This window comes from Eubalaena glacialis, chromosome 14 (genome assembly GCF_028564815.1).
Source record: "Eubalaena glacialis isolate mEubGla1 chromosome 14, mEubGla1.1.hap2.+ XY, whole genome shotgun sequence".
Taxonomy (NCBI): domain Eukaryota; kingdom Metazoa; phylum Chordata; class Mammalia; order Artiodactyla; family Balaenidae; genus Eubalaena; species Eubalaena glacialis.
Genome location: NC_083729.1, coordinates 58,793,014 through 58,810,016, shown reverse-complemented (window position 1 = coordinate 58,810,016; position 17,003 = coordinate 58,793,014).

The window sequence follows — 17,003 nt, the reverse complement described above, 5'->3', positions numbered from 1 at the left end:
ATACTTTTAAGATTAGAATTATGGATTATTAATCTAATACTAAATAATGAGATCTAGTCTTTTCATATTATTTTAAGCCCAGTTTTCTTATTGTTCATAGTTGCAGGATGGGAATTCATTTTAGTAAAGTAGAATATTTTAAGAGGAAAACTGAAGCTTGAATTATGGTTTACATTCCTGGAATTTGAGGTTATGTCAAATTGATTGGTTTTTAAGATACCCTGCAGATTAAAAAAATTGTTCTACTTAGCTATTAGAAATGGATTAGTATTATTTCTAAATGAGCCTTTAAACATTGACTAGAAATACAGGAAATGCTTAAAAAATGGACAATATATTGAATATAAATACTTTTTCCTAAGCGCAGGTCATTGGAGAAGAAGATGTTTTAGGAATCACTTAGCTTATAATACTGTTAAACCATACCTTTATGCAATAAATTATCAGAAATTCTGGCTTTACAAAGTAACATTAACTGAGAAAGGTTTGAACAGTGATTCTGGGCCTCATGTAATAGCTAAGTTTGGTAGATAAAGCGGAGAAAAAGAAGCACTGGCATCTTGTTTTCTCCCTTCATAGAATAGTTAGTAAACTTGCTCTGATAAATTCAGGGGCTCTTTTAACTGAATAGCAACCTATTTTATATAAATGTGATCTGAATGTACTTAACTAATAAAAACATTTCTTTTCCCTATATCCTGGTCTAAAACTCATCAGTTTTGGAAATACAAACCATATTTTGCTTATTTTATATATTAGCATTTTATAGTTTTCATTAACAATTATGTTAGGGGGAAGAGTATACAGATTTTATTACAGTATTCTGTAGATTTGTTCTACTTGATTAATTTGCTATTATATTGCTTGTGAGCAGGATTTCAAGAAAATGCTTTGAATGATTTTGGTTTGCAGATTCGTTTTCCTTTCAGAGAGCAACCACCCTCTGACCTGATGTGCCTTTTAAAGTGTTTATTCTATGGTATAATTTTAATATAGCCAGGAAGATTAGTTAAAGCTATCCAGAAAAGGGGGTAGCTATAGTGATAACTACTGGCAATTGAGGCTTAATTTTAATTCTGTAACCCCCTACTCCCAATCTTAGGCCAAAAACCAAAACCAGCCTAGCTCTTTATTACTTATCTGTTTATAAAAGGTTGAGAAAACATGTCAGTCCCTTCCCTCCGACCCCGCCTCCCCAAAACCTTGAAGTCTGGCAAGGGTATCGTGGCAAAATAACTGCATGCAAGATGTCAATTTTGTAAAGTGATATATCTCAGATAGTACACAAAATTTCATGGCAGGAAAAATAAGCTTTCATACATGAAACATTTAAGAGACTCTTTTATTATTTCCTTTCAGTGTAGTGTTGCCTTTAAGGTGTGCCATTTCAGTTTAGCAGCTACAATAAATGACTGAAGGAAATTGAAGATGATAATTCAGCATTTCAAGATGCTTCTGCTGAAATGAATGTAGACCTATCCAGGGCTTGAATTTAAAGTTTATAGTAGTACAGTATTTTAAAGCCAAGTACCCAGGAAATTCATGGTGATAGGATTTGAATGAGATGATTAGGAGAAATAGAAAAGAATACCTTCAGTTTCTTATTAGGTGAGTATTAGCTATTGAGAGCCTATGTTGAAAAATGTTATTGTAAAAAGGATAGAGGCTTGTTATATGCAATTTACTATAGTGTATAATTCATCTTGGACCTTGTCCAAAGATGTTTAATTATTAAAATACAAAAGAATGATTATAACAAGGAATCATTTCTGATTTAGTGCTATAGCAGTGGTCTGTAGACCATGTTGTAATGTATCTGGCTGATTTTGTTTCATTTAGTGACCTTTGCTCTCTCTAATAATACATTCCTTGACTTATTTAAATCATTTACTATCCCATTTCTGATCCTTTCCTTCTTTACTATTTTCCCTTAAGAAAGAAATCATTAAAAGTATGTATAAACATTTGGGGTGCTAGTTTCTTTTTTAGTGTTTTTGTTTTTTTCGGATATATACCCAGGAGTGCAATTGCTGGATCATATGGTAGTTCCATTTTTAGTTTTCCAGTGTTCATTATTTACAATTGTCAAGGTATGGAAGCAACGTAAGTGTCCATCAACAGGTAAAATGGATAGAGTGAGTTCCCTGGTGGCCTAGCGGTTAGGATTCCGAGCTTTCACTGCCATGACCTGGGTTCAGTCTCTGGTCGGGGAACTGAGATCCCCCAAGCTGTGTGGTGTGGCAAAAAAAAAAAAACACCAAAAACCCAAAAAACAGGTAACTGGATAGAGGAGATGTGGTGTACACACACACACACACACACACACACACACAATGGACTACTGCTCAGCCATAAAAAAGAATGAAAGTTTGCCATTTGCAGCAACATGGATGGACTTGGAGGGTATTATGCTAAGTGAAATAAGTCAGACAGAGAAAGACAAATACTGTATGATACCACTTACGTGTGGAATCTAAAAAATACAACAAACTAGTGAATAAAACAAAAATGAAGCAGACTCACAGATCAAACTAGTGGTTGCCAGTGGGGAGGGGCAATATAGGGGTGGGGAAAAAAATGTATAATAGTTGCTGGGTTTTGTGGGTTTTGACATTTGTCTCAACGTTTATGATTTTCACTATTGGTGAGTGACTTTATGCTTTTTTTGGTTTTTTTTTTTTTTTTTGGTGAGTGACTTTAGAGGTTCATGGAATATATAGTATTTTGCAATTTTGCCAAGGCATAATCTTAATTGCTGCTAAATTCCATGCAGAAAGGCCTTGTTCAGCTAATGATTTAGCCTAGCTAATCTCTCAGCAGCTACAGGTTTTTTCCTCACTTGCAGTCACATTCATTTATTCACTCATTCATTCAACAAATATATTGAGCTTATGCGTGCCAAGTTCTGTTACAAGCATGGGAAATTCAGCAGTTATTCAAACAGTGTATAGTGATGAGGAGATGTCAAACTTGATCATGTGAAAAATGGCTGCTCTGGGTTGAATTTTTCCCCCAAAATGAATATGTTGAAGTCCTAACTCTTAATACCTCATAATATTACCCTATTTAGAAATAGGGTGGTTGTGGATGTAGTTAGTGAAGAGGACACCACAGGGTGAGCCCTAATCCAATATGGTGTCCTTATAAAAAGGGGAAATTTGGACATAGTCTTGCACCCAGGGAAAACACCGTATGAAGATGAAGGCAGAGATCAGGGTGTTGCTTTTATAAGCCAAGGAATACCAAAGGTTGCCTGCAAAGCACCAGAAGCTAAATGAGAGGCATGGAACAGATTCTCTCACAGCCCTCAGAGGGAACCAACCTTGCCAACACTGTGATGTTGGACTTCTGGCCTCCCCAACTGTGAGGCAAATACACTTCTGTCTTGTAGGCCACTCAGTTTGTGGTACTTTGTTATGGCAGCCCTAGCAAACTAATACAATGGCCGTTTAGATGGAAGGAATTAAAAAGATTTATAACTTGGAGTGAAAGTATGTGCAAAGAAACTTCATGACACAAGATGAAAATGTAATTCTGAAGAAAACCAGGAACCTTTGTAGACTTATCTAGGACTATTTTTGAATTGGAGCAAAGATCTCAAAATTTAGACCTGGAAATGTCAAGGGTCTGTTACACTCTTTCTGAAGCCAAAATGTTCAGACCTTTCTAGCAGACTTTGTTAGTTTTGATTGAGTGTACCATCTTTTAAACTTTACCTTGGTTTGAAGAAACTCATTTCCCTGAAGGAAAGAAAACCCTGTCAGGTTTCCATGGAGGAGAGATTTTCACTAAGCCTATTATCATGTGCCATGTGGTCTTTTCCTAATATAACACAGCAGTCAGGTTCAAATAATGAAAATAAATACATAAAACATCTTACACAAGTTGTATGTAATTTGTGCTCATCCAAGAGCACAAACCACTTAAAAAATTGCTTATTGAATTCATCTGGATAGAGATTTTTTTTTTAAAGCCCTGAAACCTTTTTCCCCCCAAATTTTTAACTCTGTAGTGTACCATTCAGTTTTTTTTTTTTTTTTTCTTTAAAGTTAGGTATTAGAGAACTCAGAAGTGGGTTTTTACTCTTAATGATTTGGGACCAGTTTAATTAAAAAAAATTGTAAATGTTGCTTACTGGTTTTCAGCTTTTACAATCAACCAGTAGATTAAACAGAAGACAAGAATGTGAAGGAAATCAACTTTGATGATGTAAAAGTGAAGGTACGGTAGACAGAAGTGAGTTAGAAATGTGGGGGGAGGGAAGAGGGCACGCTCATGGCAGGAAACCTGGATGCTGCATGACACTGTTGGGTGAATGTGATTTTAAGTAAGTTGTAAAGGTAATAGCTATATTTTTTCTTTCTTTTTTTAAATTGAAGTATCGTTGATTTACAATGTTGTGTTAGTTTTTGGTGTACAGCACCGTGATTCAGTCAAAGTGATTTCATTTCTGGTGTACAAAGTGATTTCATTCTTCTGTCAAAAATTGGAAGGAGTAAGGGAGTAAGGTGCGGGGAGTGGTATAAATTAAATCCTCATTTTTAGGCTGGGGAGTCAATAGACGAGGGCCAACGAAATAGCAGTGTAGGTGTGTGTTATGAAGGTAATCACCAGAATTAAAGACCAGTTATTTAAAAGTGATAATCCCTCACACGAGCAGAAGTAAAGTGGGAGCAAAGGGTTTTTGCTTTCTGTTGTGTCGTGTGCATGGTTTCTTCGGTAAAAAGAAATGAGAAAAAAAAAGTTGTACTGATCAACATTTGCTCAAAGAAGCAGCACGAGAATCGGATAACCTAGTGAATGCTAGTTATTCAGTTTGTGAGATGTTAGGCAAGAAGTAAAATCCTTCCGTGACAAGGAAATAACATGAGAATGCTTACATGTAATAGCAGATATTTCATTGTCTTCAAAAAAAACACCATGTGTATATAAAAATGTAGGCATTTAATAGTTTCCTACATGTGGGCCCAGTTTATTTTTAATTTTAATGTTAGACAAATTACATTCAGATATAGCCAGAAAAATGAGAATTCTTAGTTGAAAGTGGCTCTTTTTCTAACCTGCTTTCTATACTCTTTTGAAACTTCTAAATGTTGTTTAAGGTAAGGTTAGATACCACAAAAATAGGGTTATGTGTAAGTGATAGTGGGATCTTTGCTTGATTGTCTTAATAATGCCGAATTGGAAGAGGGATCTTATTGCACCTAATTTTCATAAAGGGAGGTTAGTTCATAGGAAACATGCTTATATTTTTTTCAGGATCTGTTTTCTCACTGCAATCTAACTGTATTGTAATGGAAATTAATTGTTCAGTATCAGAAATTATATACGTCAGAAGTGTAGCAAAATATAAAATCTTTTTTAGGATTTGTTCTAAACATAATTTAAACTAAGCCTTAAGGAATTACAATTGCTAGATTTTATCTATCACTTTTTAAATTTGTAGAAGACAGTAATAAAGACCAACCTAATAGTGTTTCCTTAATTATCGACTACTTAAATTTTTATTTTAGCATAAGTTGTTATTTGAGCTACGTTATATATACTTAGCTATATTATACCTAGATACATAACATTGGAAATATCTGTAATTAAATTTCATTCTCCCACTTAGCTAGGCATTTAAAGTAACTTACAATAATTTAAATATATAACATTGAAAAGAAATGTTAGAAGCAGCTTTTGGGAATAGTGTCAATGTGTGTTTTAATCCTTTAAGGGAGGTACCAGGTACAGCTTAATACATCTTCTTAGACTCTGACTTGTTAAGCTTAGTTCTTATGTGTTGCCTTGAAATTTACAGAAATATTTGAATTAATCATTTTAAGCTGTAATTGTATGAGATGTCCTTGTTGCCTGTACTCCGCTTCCCTCTTATATGTAATTTTTAATAGATTAATTAATAAACTTTAATGTTTAGAGTAGTTTTAGGTTCACAGCAGAAAACACAGAGAGGTCCCATGTACCCCCTCTTGCCTCCACCACCAGACATCCACCACCAGAGTGGTACATTTGTTACATACCCTGGATGAACCTACATAAATACATCATTATCACCCAGGGTCCATGCTTTACATTGGGGTTCCTTTGGGGTGTTGTACATTCTTTGGGTTTGGACAGATATATAATGACATGTATCCCTCATGATAGTCTTGTACAGAGTAGTTTCACTGCCCTGAAAATCCTCTGTGTTCCACCCATTCATCCCCTCCTCCTCACAACCCCTGGCAACCACTTATCTTTTTACTGTCTTAATAGGTTTGCTTTTTCTGGAATGTCATATAACTGGAATCATGTATGTAGTCTTTTCAGATCGGCTTCCTTCACTTAGTAATTTGCATTTAAATTCCTCCATGTCTTTTCATGGATTGATAGCTCATTTCTTTTTAGTGCTGAATGATATTCTATTGCCTAGATGTCCCACAGTTTATTTATCCAGTCACCTACTGAAGGGCATCTTGGTTGCTTCCAAGTTTTGGCAATGACGAATAAAATTGCTGTAACCATCCACGTGCCTGTTTTTGTGTGAACATACGTTTTCAATGCCTGTGAGTAAATACCAAGGTGTGTGATTGCAGGATCATACGGTAAAAGTATGTTCAGTTTTGTAAGAAACTGCCAAACTTTTCCAAAGTGGCTGTACCATTTTGTATCCTCACCAGCAATGAATAAGAGTCCCTGTTTTTCCAACGTCTTGCCAGCATTTGGTGGTGGTGGAATTTATTTTTAAAGCTTTTATTTGTGGATTCTGCTATATGTTTTTGTAGGGGTTCAAAGCAAAAAAATTATTTAAGTGATCAAAGCAGAGGTAGAAAATCTTACATTTCTTGATGATAAAATAGAAATGGAGCTAGGGGCTGCATCCTGAGAAGCTGGCAACTAGAACATTTCATTCTGAATAAGACTTGGGCTTTCATTTAGAATGTGTCTTAAAATTTTTTGCATTTCCTGACTCATTGGAAGGTATTTTTAATATATTCAAATTTCTATGAGGCAAAGCATAGGAATCCTCTTCCCCAAATACATATTTTTTGTTAGAGAGAAATAAGAAATGCTTGTTAATATGTGGGTTGGGAAGCACAATTGAATTTACTAGGGCTTTGTCCTTTCCAATTGTTTTAAATATTTTTGCCATTTATCAAGATAAAGTGGAATAAGTGATATCTTAAAGTTCCTACTGGATTGCCATTTTCACCGCTGGATTCCAGGCTCATTGTTTACTGTTTTTGTACTAGTACCCGTAGTTGAAGCATAGGTTATAAATTTAAAAAATGATTTACAAATGAATAAAAAGATTCTCCAATCATCCCTTCCTCTCTGAATAATACTTTTCCTGTGCGTACGTATATTAAGGTCGTGCCTGGTCCATGTGTGGGCATTTGTGGCAGCTAACACCAGGTCCTGGCCATGGTTGGGGCAGACCTGTGTTATCTCATCTGTGATCTATACAAGCCAATTGAAGTGGGTATTTATGTCCAAGAGCACACAATGAGTGAGGCTAGGATGTGAGTCCACTCTGGAGACTGCACCTCTCTTACTGTCTCTGCCCTGAACTTTATAACCCGCCCAGAAACTGCACACAGAGGGGCTTCGCAGGAAGAGAGGACCCGGGTCATGGATGCTGGTTGCTGATTGGCTAAACCTACACTGAATTTTCAAACACTGGAAAGCTGGTTTCAGTTTTGGTTTATGTAGTCTCGGTGTTAAATTTGCACACCAACTTTGGAGCATGATTTGGAGCTATATCATATCTCTGACCCCGTGCTCTATCGCTTGTGTCCGCGATGGGAAAATAATCCTGAATTTTTGACCAGTTTTGACAATTTGTTCTCCTGCTCAGACTGTCTTAAAAGTATTCGGGGCTTCCCTGGCGGTCCAGTGGTTAAGGCTCTGCGCTTCCACTGCAGGGGGCGCCGATTAGATCCCTTGTCGGGGAACTAAGATCCCTCATGGTGCGCGGCGAGGCCAAAGTCCTCTCACTGAAAGATAATTGACTAACATTTAAAATACTTTTTTTGAGCCTATTATCCATTTATATTCAAATGCAAATACAGCTTTTTCGTTTTTTATTTTTCCACTTGATTATAATAAGCATTTTAATGAAACGGATTAAAGAGGTAGCTGGTTAGGCTAAACAGGTGTTTAAGCACCTACTACGCGCTGACGCCCAACCAGCCTCAGAGTCTAGGAAGAGTGAAGTGCTGAGCTCCCATTTTTGCTTGAATTTACAATCTAGGGGAGGTTTTCCCTCAATCTTTATGCAACATAAAGGAACCCTTTTTCATGTAACTGCCTGCTTCGACATTTGTCCCTTTTCATAATTTGGATTTTCATGCTTTGGGTTTTCTTGAAGGTGTGTTTCTGTCTCTTCAGTTAGATTTGTCATCCTGGCACTTGCTGATCAGAGCCACTGGGTGGCAGCAAAAGAACATAGAAGAGTTTGTTTTGCTTTTGCATTCGCAAAAATGAAGAGAAAGGTATTTGGATTTCGTGGGTGATGAGAAAATAAAGTGATTAAAACTTGATATGTAACTAAAGCAGGTGAGACGCCAACACATATCATCACTGGATGTATGTTACTGTAGTAACATAAAAGATTAAATGTATGCTCTATTATTACCAAAGCCATATTGTAAAGTTCTATTCCAGTTTCTTTCAGTCACAAAATATCTTTAAAAATTCCCATGCCATTACTTTTCTGTTTTTAAAAGTGAAAAATAAGAGCCAAACTAGATATTAAGAAAAACTTGTTTAGCAGGAAACTTGTGAACAGAGATTTTGAATGTCAAGGAACCGTGGAAAGGGGTCATTTTCTTGATAGCCTGTTTTAAAGATCGTTCTTGGAGAGAAATCCATTGAGTTTGGAGATCTCGTTCATATACAAGAATTTGTTTTCCTTTTTCTTTTAAAAAATTGCTTACCAAGCAGATTTAAAGTAATGAGTGTCTTTGAAGATTTCATCCCATTTCTATAAAGTTACAATGGCTTTAGTTCTGAGCTGAGCATACCTTACAAATGATATATAGCTCCAACCGAAAATGTGAAATGGGCTTGAGGCAGTGACAAAGTAACAAACACTTGGTTTTTTTTTTATTTTATGATTTTGTACAGATATATGAAATTTGCTTAGGTGAAAATACAGCTGTCCCTTTCTCCCAAACATTTGTCAACATACTACTTTAAAAGAATCTTTTAATTTTTAGACAAAATATATTTAATCTATCTGAAAGCTTCAATGAGTTACATAAAATATTAAGTGCAGAATGGAAAGGTTGCACTTGTCCAGAAAGCTGAGTATTGAGTGAAGCCAGGGTATCGTCCTGGGACTTGTTGTCAGAGGATCATGGAAGAACAGAGCATGTGTTTCTTCCCCTCTTGAGGTTGGGACCTTCCAGTTGTGCTTGGAACCTGAACCCTTCTTGATTTTATTTCTTACTGGCACATTATCATTGCCTTTTGATGTATGTATGATATGGATCAGGTTGACCTTATGTTACTTAACTCTTAGTGGAAATGAAGTTTTGGAAAGTGGGATAGTTTTCCCCCAATAATGAAGTATATGGCCAGCAGAGTCTCAATGTCTAACTTCCTTTAACAGTACTCAAGAAGTTCCAGCAGTATTTATGGGTACTGAGACCTGAAACCCCAACCTGAAACTATATCTGATAACCTTCCTGGGTTTGGTCTCTGGCCATCAGTGTCTGCTGTAAACCAAGAACAAGGAGAGAGAAATAATTCTTATTTTCACCATTCCCTCCTTTTGGAGCAATTTTTTTTTTTGGAGGGGGGTGAAGCAGCAGAAGTGAAGCATGTGTATTGTCTCAATGCAAGGCAGATTTATGTGAGATGTATTTAGTTTCTTTAGAAACTACATAGAGTCACTACACTGAGAGTCTCAGTTGCTATTTCTATTAGTCCAGAGTATCTGGGGGCCGAGGGTTGTAAATCCTCTTGGAAAATTTCTAGGAAAGAAAGTTCTGGGGCTTCCCTGGTGGCACAGTGGATAAGAACCCACCTCCCACCTGCCAATGCAGGGGATGCAGGTTCGGTCCCTGGTCCAGGAAGATCCCACATGCCGCGGAGCAACTAAGCCCGTGTGCCACAACTACTGAGCCTGCGCTCTAGAGCCCGTGAGCCACAACTACTGAAGCCCGTGTGCCTAGATCCCGTGCTCCACAACAGGAGAATCCACCGCAATGAGAAGCCCGCACACCGCAACAAAGAGTAGCCCCCGCTCGCTGCAACTAGAGAAAAGCCCGCGTGCAGCAACGAAGACCCAACACAGCCAAAAATAAATAAATAAATAAATAAAAATTTTTTTAAAAATGAAAGTTCTACACACTTCTTCAGTAATAGTCACCTATACATCTCCCCTGTGTCTATCATTTGGCCATGTGGTTTTGATTTATTTGCATTTGCTATCATAAAGGGAAATTATAAATAAATGAAACAAAGTTCGTTTTGAAAGTAAACGATGGTAAAACTAAAGGCTGAAACTAAATATAATTTGTAGCTGTCTTTACAGACCATACAGACCTAGCTTTCAAATTTCAGGGTTTATTTTGCTCGACTTATTTTTGTGGCTATTTTATTTTATTATTTTTTAAAATTAATTAATTTATTTTTGGCTGCACTGGGTCTTCGTTGCTGTGCGTGGGCTTTCTCTAGTTGCAGCGAGCAGGGGCTACTCTTCATTGTGGTGCATGGGCTTCTCATTGTGGTGGCTTCTCTTGTTGCGGAGCATGGGCTCCAGGCGCACAGGCTTCAGTAGCTGTGGCTCTCAGGCTCATTAGTTGTGGCTCGCGGGCTCTAGAGTGCAGGCTCAGTAGTTGTGGCACACGGGCTTAGTTGCTCCGCAGCATGTGGGATCTTCCCGGACCAGGACTCGAACCCATGTCCCCTGCATTGGCAGGCGGATTCTTAACCACTGTGCCACCAGGGAAGTCCTGTGGCTATTTTAAATTTCATGGAATTTGAAGTTCCAGCCTTAAATACTGCTTCTTAAAATATATCTTGAGGAAAATATCTTAACAGAGTATTTTTTAGTATAAATTTTAGAACATCAGAGGGAACATTACAACACAGCTTTGATTTTTTTAAAAAATTTATTTAATTAATTTTTTTCTGCGTTGGGTCTTCGTTGCTGTGCGTGGGCGTTCTCTACTTGTGGCGAGCCGGGACTACCCTTCGTTGCGGTGTGAAGGCTTCTCATTGTGGTGGCTTCTCTTGTTGCAGAGCATGGGCTCGAAGCACGTGAGCTTCAGTAGTTGTGGTGTGTGGGCTCAGTATTTGTGGCTTGTGGGCTCTAGAGCTCAGGCTCAATAGTCGTGGCACACGGGCTTAGTTGCTCCGCGGCATGTGGGATCTTCCCGGACTAGGGCTCGAACCCGTGTCCCCTGCATTGGCAGGTGGATTCTTAACCACTGTGCCACCAGGGAAGCCCAACTTTGATTTTCTTGATTCTGTCAATGACTGCTGACTTTGAAATAAGTCACTGAAATTATGCCTATGCTTCTCCAGCTATAAAGTGGGTACAACCATGCCCATTTTTCACCATCAACTATACAAATTCAAATGAAAGGGAGTAGGGGCTTTGGAAGAAAATGCTACTTAAAATGTTATGTTGATAGTACTAAAATTAAGATGACTTACCTCAAAACTGGACAAATTTAATGGAAAGTTTCTCTTCTAGTTTGTCCTTTATTTTCTTCGTTCCAAATAAGTTTTCTAAATTAATATTTGAAGAGGTCCTATTGGGAAGTTAGTGTTCTCAGACCTCTACATGTATGGTTCTTTGCCTAGAGTCTTATGCACTCTGTTTGGATAGCTAAGGTTTTGCTATGTTGTTTGAAATCATGGGCTGACCCTTGAAGGAGTCAGGCAGTGAACAATTTCTAACAAAGGAAAAGGTATTATATTATATGACAAAGTGTCAACGCTTCTCTAATTTATTTAGAGAGAGAAGACCACACCACAAGAAATAGATTCCCCTGTGTTTGTTATGAGTGGGAATTGTTCCTCTTGACTCCAGAGCAGTGTCTAGACCAGTGGCTCTGAGTTCTGGCTCCACATCACTTTTGGAGTTAAAAAAAAAATCCTTAGGTTTAGGAAGAACAAATCAGACTTTCTAGGCATGGTGTCCAGGCACTGGTATTGTGTGAAGCTCCTCAAGATATGTAATGACTATCCAAGGTTGAGAAGCATTGATCTAGAGACAGGTGGGGAACAATAACAACTTTGTAAAAGCCTTAAAAAGAGAACAGCCTTCAACATCCATTACTTTGTTCTTGCTTTTGTTATCTTATTTTTCCAAAGTGAACCTGTAACTTGAAAACAAACAACATATAATGAAGATGTGCTCAAAGTCAGACAGCGAAACTTGTCAGCTAACCATGGGCCTTCCTGGGACAATTCTAACTTGGCTGTACTGCTGTGAGGGAAGGGGTCATTCCTTCCAGCCTATCTACTCACTATGCCATTAAAAGGAACTTAAAAATGAACATGAAATTCATCTGAGCCATCTCAGATACTGCTGAAATTCTTAGATATTGACACAGAATGAAAGAAATATTTTCCCCAAGTTGAACAAGCACCTGTACAAAAATTACAAGAAATTAGCAGTTTCTCTATTTTGCCTGGAATGAATAAAAAAAAGAAAGAAAAAAAAATCTCACTACTTGAAGCATTCAAATAATGATGTAAAATCATTTACATATACATATAAACAAAAACACATGCAGGAGATATCAGTTGTAGGATCACAGCTCGTGATTTCATTGTGTGGTACAAAGAAGATCCACCTGGGGGATAGACATAGATTCTGGACCTAAGTTGGTCCTGGCTGGGACCTTAAACGTTTCTTTTATTCTCACTCAACTTTAATTTCCTCACTCATAAAAGGGGGTTGCAGTCGTGATTCTGGAAAGCCAGAGACTTTATCTACTGCTTCCACGATCCTTATTGACTTCTCAAATTAACCCTTCTTGTAGAGATTTGAAGTTCCAATTAGCTGTAGACTTGCTTTAGAAAAATTCTAACCACAGGTGATCATTTTTGCTGGGTGAGTAGAAAAGAATGTTGATGTCATTTACTATCAATTGCATTTGTCCCTTTTTATGAGGAAGATAATACCGACATCAGATTAAATTTCAAGGCTGTCTTAGAAAGACACATTACACCGAGAACTGGGAGATATTCTTTTCACTGATTACGTTACAGACAGTAATGTTTAACATGACACGTAAATCAGCAAAGGACAGGAGCAAGAATCTGACATGTTTTAAAAAGGAACCTAGCAGTATACTTATGTGTTTGACATATAGTTAGTGCTCAACAAATATTTGTTAAATGGTGAATGAATTTGAAAGATTGAAAAGCAATTTCTGTCTCAAATGCTAATCTGAAGAGATTCTAAAAATTGGTGATTTTTGGTCATAATTTATGATTTTGATTTAAATTGGATTTACTGAAATGGTTTAAGTTTGAGTACAGTAAAGTTAGAAAACATCATGGGACAAGAATGACAATTTTTAATTCGATAGTGCTTGGGTTAACATACTTAGGCAATCATTTCGAAAAGTTCACAAAAGTTGCAGCAAGCTTTGAAATATCTTTAACTCATTTTATTAAAACCGTAATCTCAATGAACAAGTCTAAGGAAGCCTTTCCTTAGAAAGGAAATACTTCTAGTTATTCCTATGGTTACATCAACTATGATAAGCTTTGTGACTCTGAAGCACAGTTTTGTTAAGATGTTGAAGAAAATGGAAGTCACATTAACATTCTGACATAACCTACACCTTAAACTTGTACAGGGCTGTATGTCAATTATATCTCAATAAAACTGAAAGAAAAAGTATTCTGATATAACCATTTGTTTAAATTAATACTTTTTAAAAGACATTAATTTGGTCAAATGAGTATTTGGTTACTCTGGATTAAATAATTATAAATTGATGAACTGCTTGGGAATAGAAGGAATTAGGTAGCTTTTTGTTTTCCTAGCTCCTCTCATTTAAGATTGAAAACACAGGATGAAATTAAGTTTAAGTATATTCTGCTTTTATATCTTTTCATTTAATTAAGTTAATTAATTTATTTAGGCCATGCTGCATAGGTTGTGGGATCTTAGTTTCCCGACCAGGGATTGAACCCTCGCCCTCAGCATTGAACCCTCGCCCTCAGCATTGAAAGCGCAGAGTTCTAACCACTGGACAGCCAGGGAATTCCCTCTTATTCCTCTAATAATGGTGGACAGAGTAACTTAGACTGACCCTCCTGAGCCAATAATCTAAGCTTGTACCTCAAGAAGTTAGAAGAAAATATCAAATTTTATCTAGAGAAGGAGAAAAAGGAGAAATAATAAAGAGTAGAAATCTATGAAATAAATGTATAATAAAGAGAATCAATGAAATGAAAATTAATAAAATTAATAAAATCTTTAGCAATACAGACCCAGAAAAAATTAGGTAAGGTACAGACAACCAGTGCTAGGAAAGGAAAAGGGGATATTACCATAGATCATCTCAATAGATGCAAAATAAGCATTTGATGAAATTCAGCATCCATTCATGATAAAATCTCTGGGTAAACTAGGAGTAGATAGAAACTTTTTGGTCCGTTAAAGGGTAACTACAAAAAGCCTGCAGCATAGAGACACAGATGTAGAGAACAAACGTATGGACACCAAGGGAGGAAAATGGCAGGGTGGGGGGTGGGTGGGTGGCAGTGGGATGAACTGGGAGATTGGGATTGACAAATATATACTAATATGTATAAAATGGATAACTAATAAGACCTGCTGTATAAAAAAAATAAAATAAAATTCAAAAATTCAGAAAAAAAAAAAAAGCCTGCAGCAGACACCATACTCCCCTTTGAGTTTGGGAACAAGGTAAGAAAAAAGTAAAAGGTATAAGGACTGAAAAATAAGAAATAAAACGGCCTTTATTTGAAGATAGGATTATGCACATAGAAAATTTAGAAGAATCTACAAATAAATTATTATAATTCATAAATCAGTTAAGAATACTAATCATCCAGGAATAAATGCAAAAAGCTTGGCCCAAGGCCTCTGTTAATGGATTGAATGTTTGTGTACCCCCAAAATTCATATGTGGAAACCTTAACACCCAGTGTGGCTGTATTTGGAGATGGGACCTCTAAGGAAGTAACTAAGGTTAAATAAAGTCAAGAGTGGGGCCCTGATCTGGTAGGATTAGTGTCCTTATAAGAAGAGACTCAAGAGGGCTCTCTTGCTCTCTCTCTGTTCATTCTCAGAGGAAAGACCATGTGAAGACCATCTGCAAAGTGGCCATCTGCAACCCAGGAAGTGACCCTCACCTGGAACTGAATCAGCTGACACCTTAATCTTGGACTTTGAGCCTCCAGAACTGTGAGAAAGTAAATTTCTGTTGTTAAGCCACCCAGCTTGTGGTATTTTGTTTTGGCAGCCCACACTGACTAATACAGACTCTGCAGAAAACTATAAAAAATTATTGAGAGCCATTAGGGTAGACCTAAATAAATGGAGTAGTATAGCATGGATTGGATGATAATCGTTTTCTTCCAAGTGATCTGCAAAAGTACTTCTCAAACTTTACTGTGTACACAAATTTTACGAAGGGATCTTGTTCATGTGGTTTCTGATTCAGGAGATCTTGTGCATGGCCTGAGATTCCCCGGTTTTAGCAAGCTGGCAGGTGACGTTGATGCTGCTGGTCTTTGAGCCACACCTTGGCTACTAAAGGTGTACAGATTCAATGAAATCCCACTCAGTGCCCTAGTACCCTCACCCCTTCCCTCCCTCCACCTCTCTCTCTTTCTGTAATATTAACTAGTGGTGTAACTTCCATGATTCTCATCACATGGTCAGTTGCATTTCCTCGAATCCCCCTCCTCCCTCCTGCAATGGATTATTCTGGAGTAAAGTTAGACATTATATCATTTCATCAGTAAATACTTCCGTGGGAATCTTTTTAAAGCATTAGTACAATGTAGTTATCACATCTAAAAAAACTGACACTACTTAAAAAAAAAAAATCAAATATGTAGAACGTTTCCAACTTTCACCTCTTGTTTTCTTACAATTATTTATTAAGAAAGTTAACGTAGTTTCTCTTTTCCTCCATGATATGGTTCGGTATGTACCTCCACCTCCTCCATTACCCATAAAATGATAATAGACCTATAGATGAGGCTTGATGAGATCTGGCTTTTTTTTTTCTTTTTCTTTTTCCAAGAATACTTCGGAGGTGGTGGTGTATACTTCCCATGGCACTTAAGAGAAGGCACATAACATCTGTTTCTGTTTTTCATGACATTAAGATTGATCAGCTTTTCACCTACTTGTTTTAGCAGCCATTGGTGGTATCTGCCCACGTCCATTATTTTGTTAGGGGTTGCAAAATGGTGATATTCCAATTCCATCATTTCTTATTTATTTAGGTGGCATTCTTCTCCTAAAGAAGAATTTTCCCTTTCCATCTATTGTTACCCAGAGGTATAGTTCATATAGGAAAGGGGGAATAAATACTTGATTCTTTTCCTTTGTTTGCCAGTCTTCAGAATAATGATTTGAGTCTCTGGCACTCTTAAAAGGCGACTAATTTTTTTAAAAAGTGTTGTTATCAACTCCGGATTTCCCACTTTCACTGTGTTTCAATTTTTGGTAGATATCATTCTTTTCAAGGTTTCATTTTCCATCTGTGGTCAGTGGGAGCCTTTTCAAGTTGTCTGCTGCATACTTTTGACACAGCCCCAATGAGTCTGCAGCTTCAGCCCCGTTCACTGCTTAGCATTTATATCCTTTTCTGACCTACAGAGATTTTTATCTGGTTTTTGAGCCCAAGTTTGGATTTTTGTCTTTTTGTCTTTACACTTTATCATTGCTTTCTTTATGAAGCAGAGTGGTGAATCACTGCACCAGCTTGAGTGAAAAGTCAAAAGAATTTTTGAAATGATCATCCATTTGTAAGATACCTTAAACAATAAAGATTGAAATT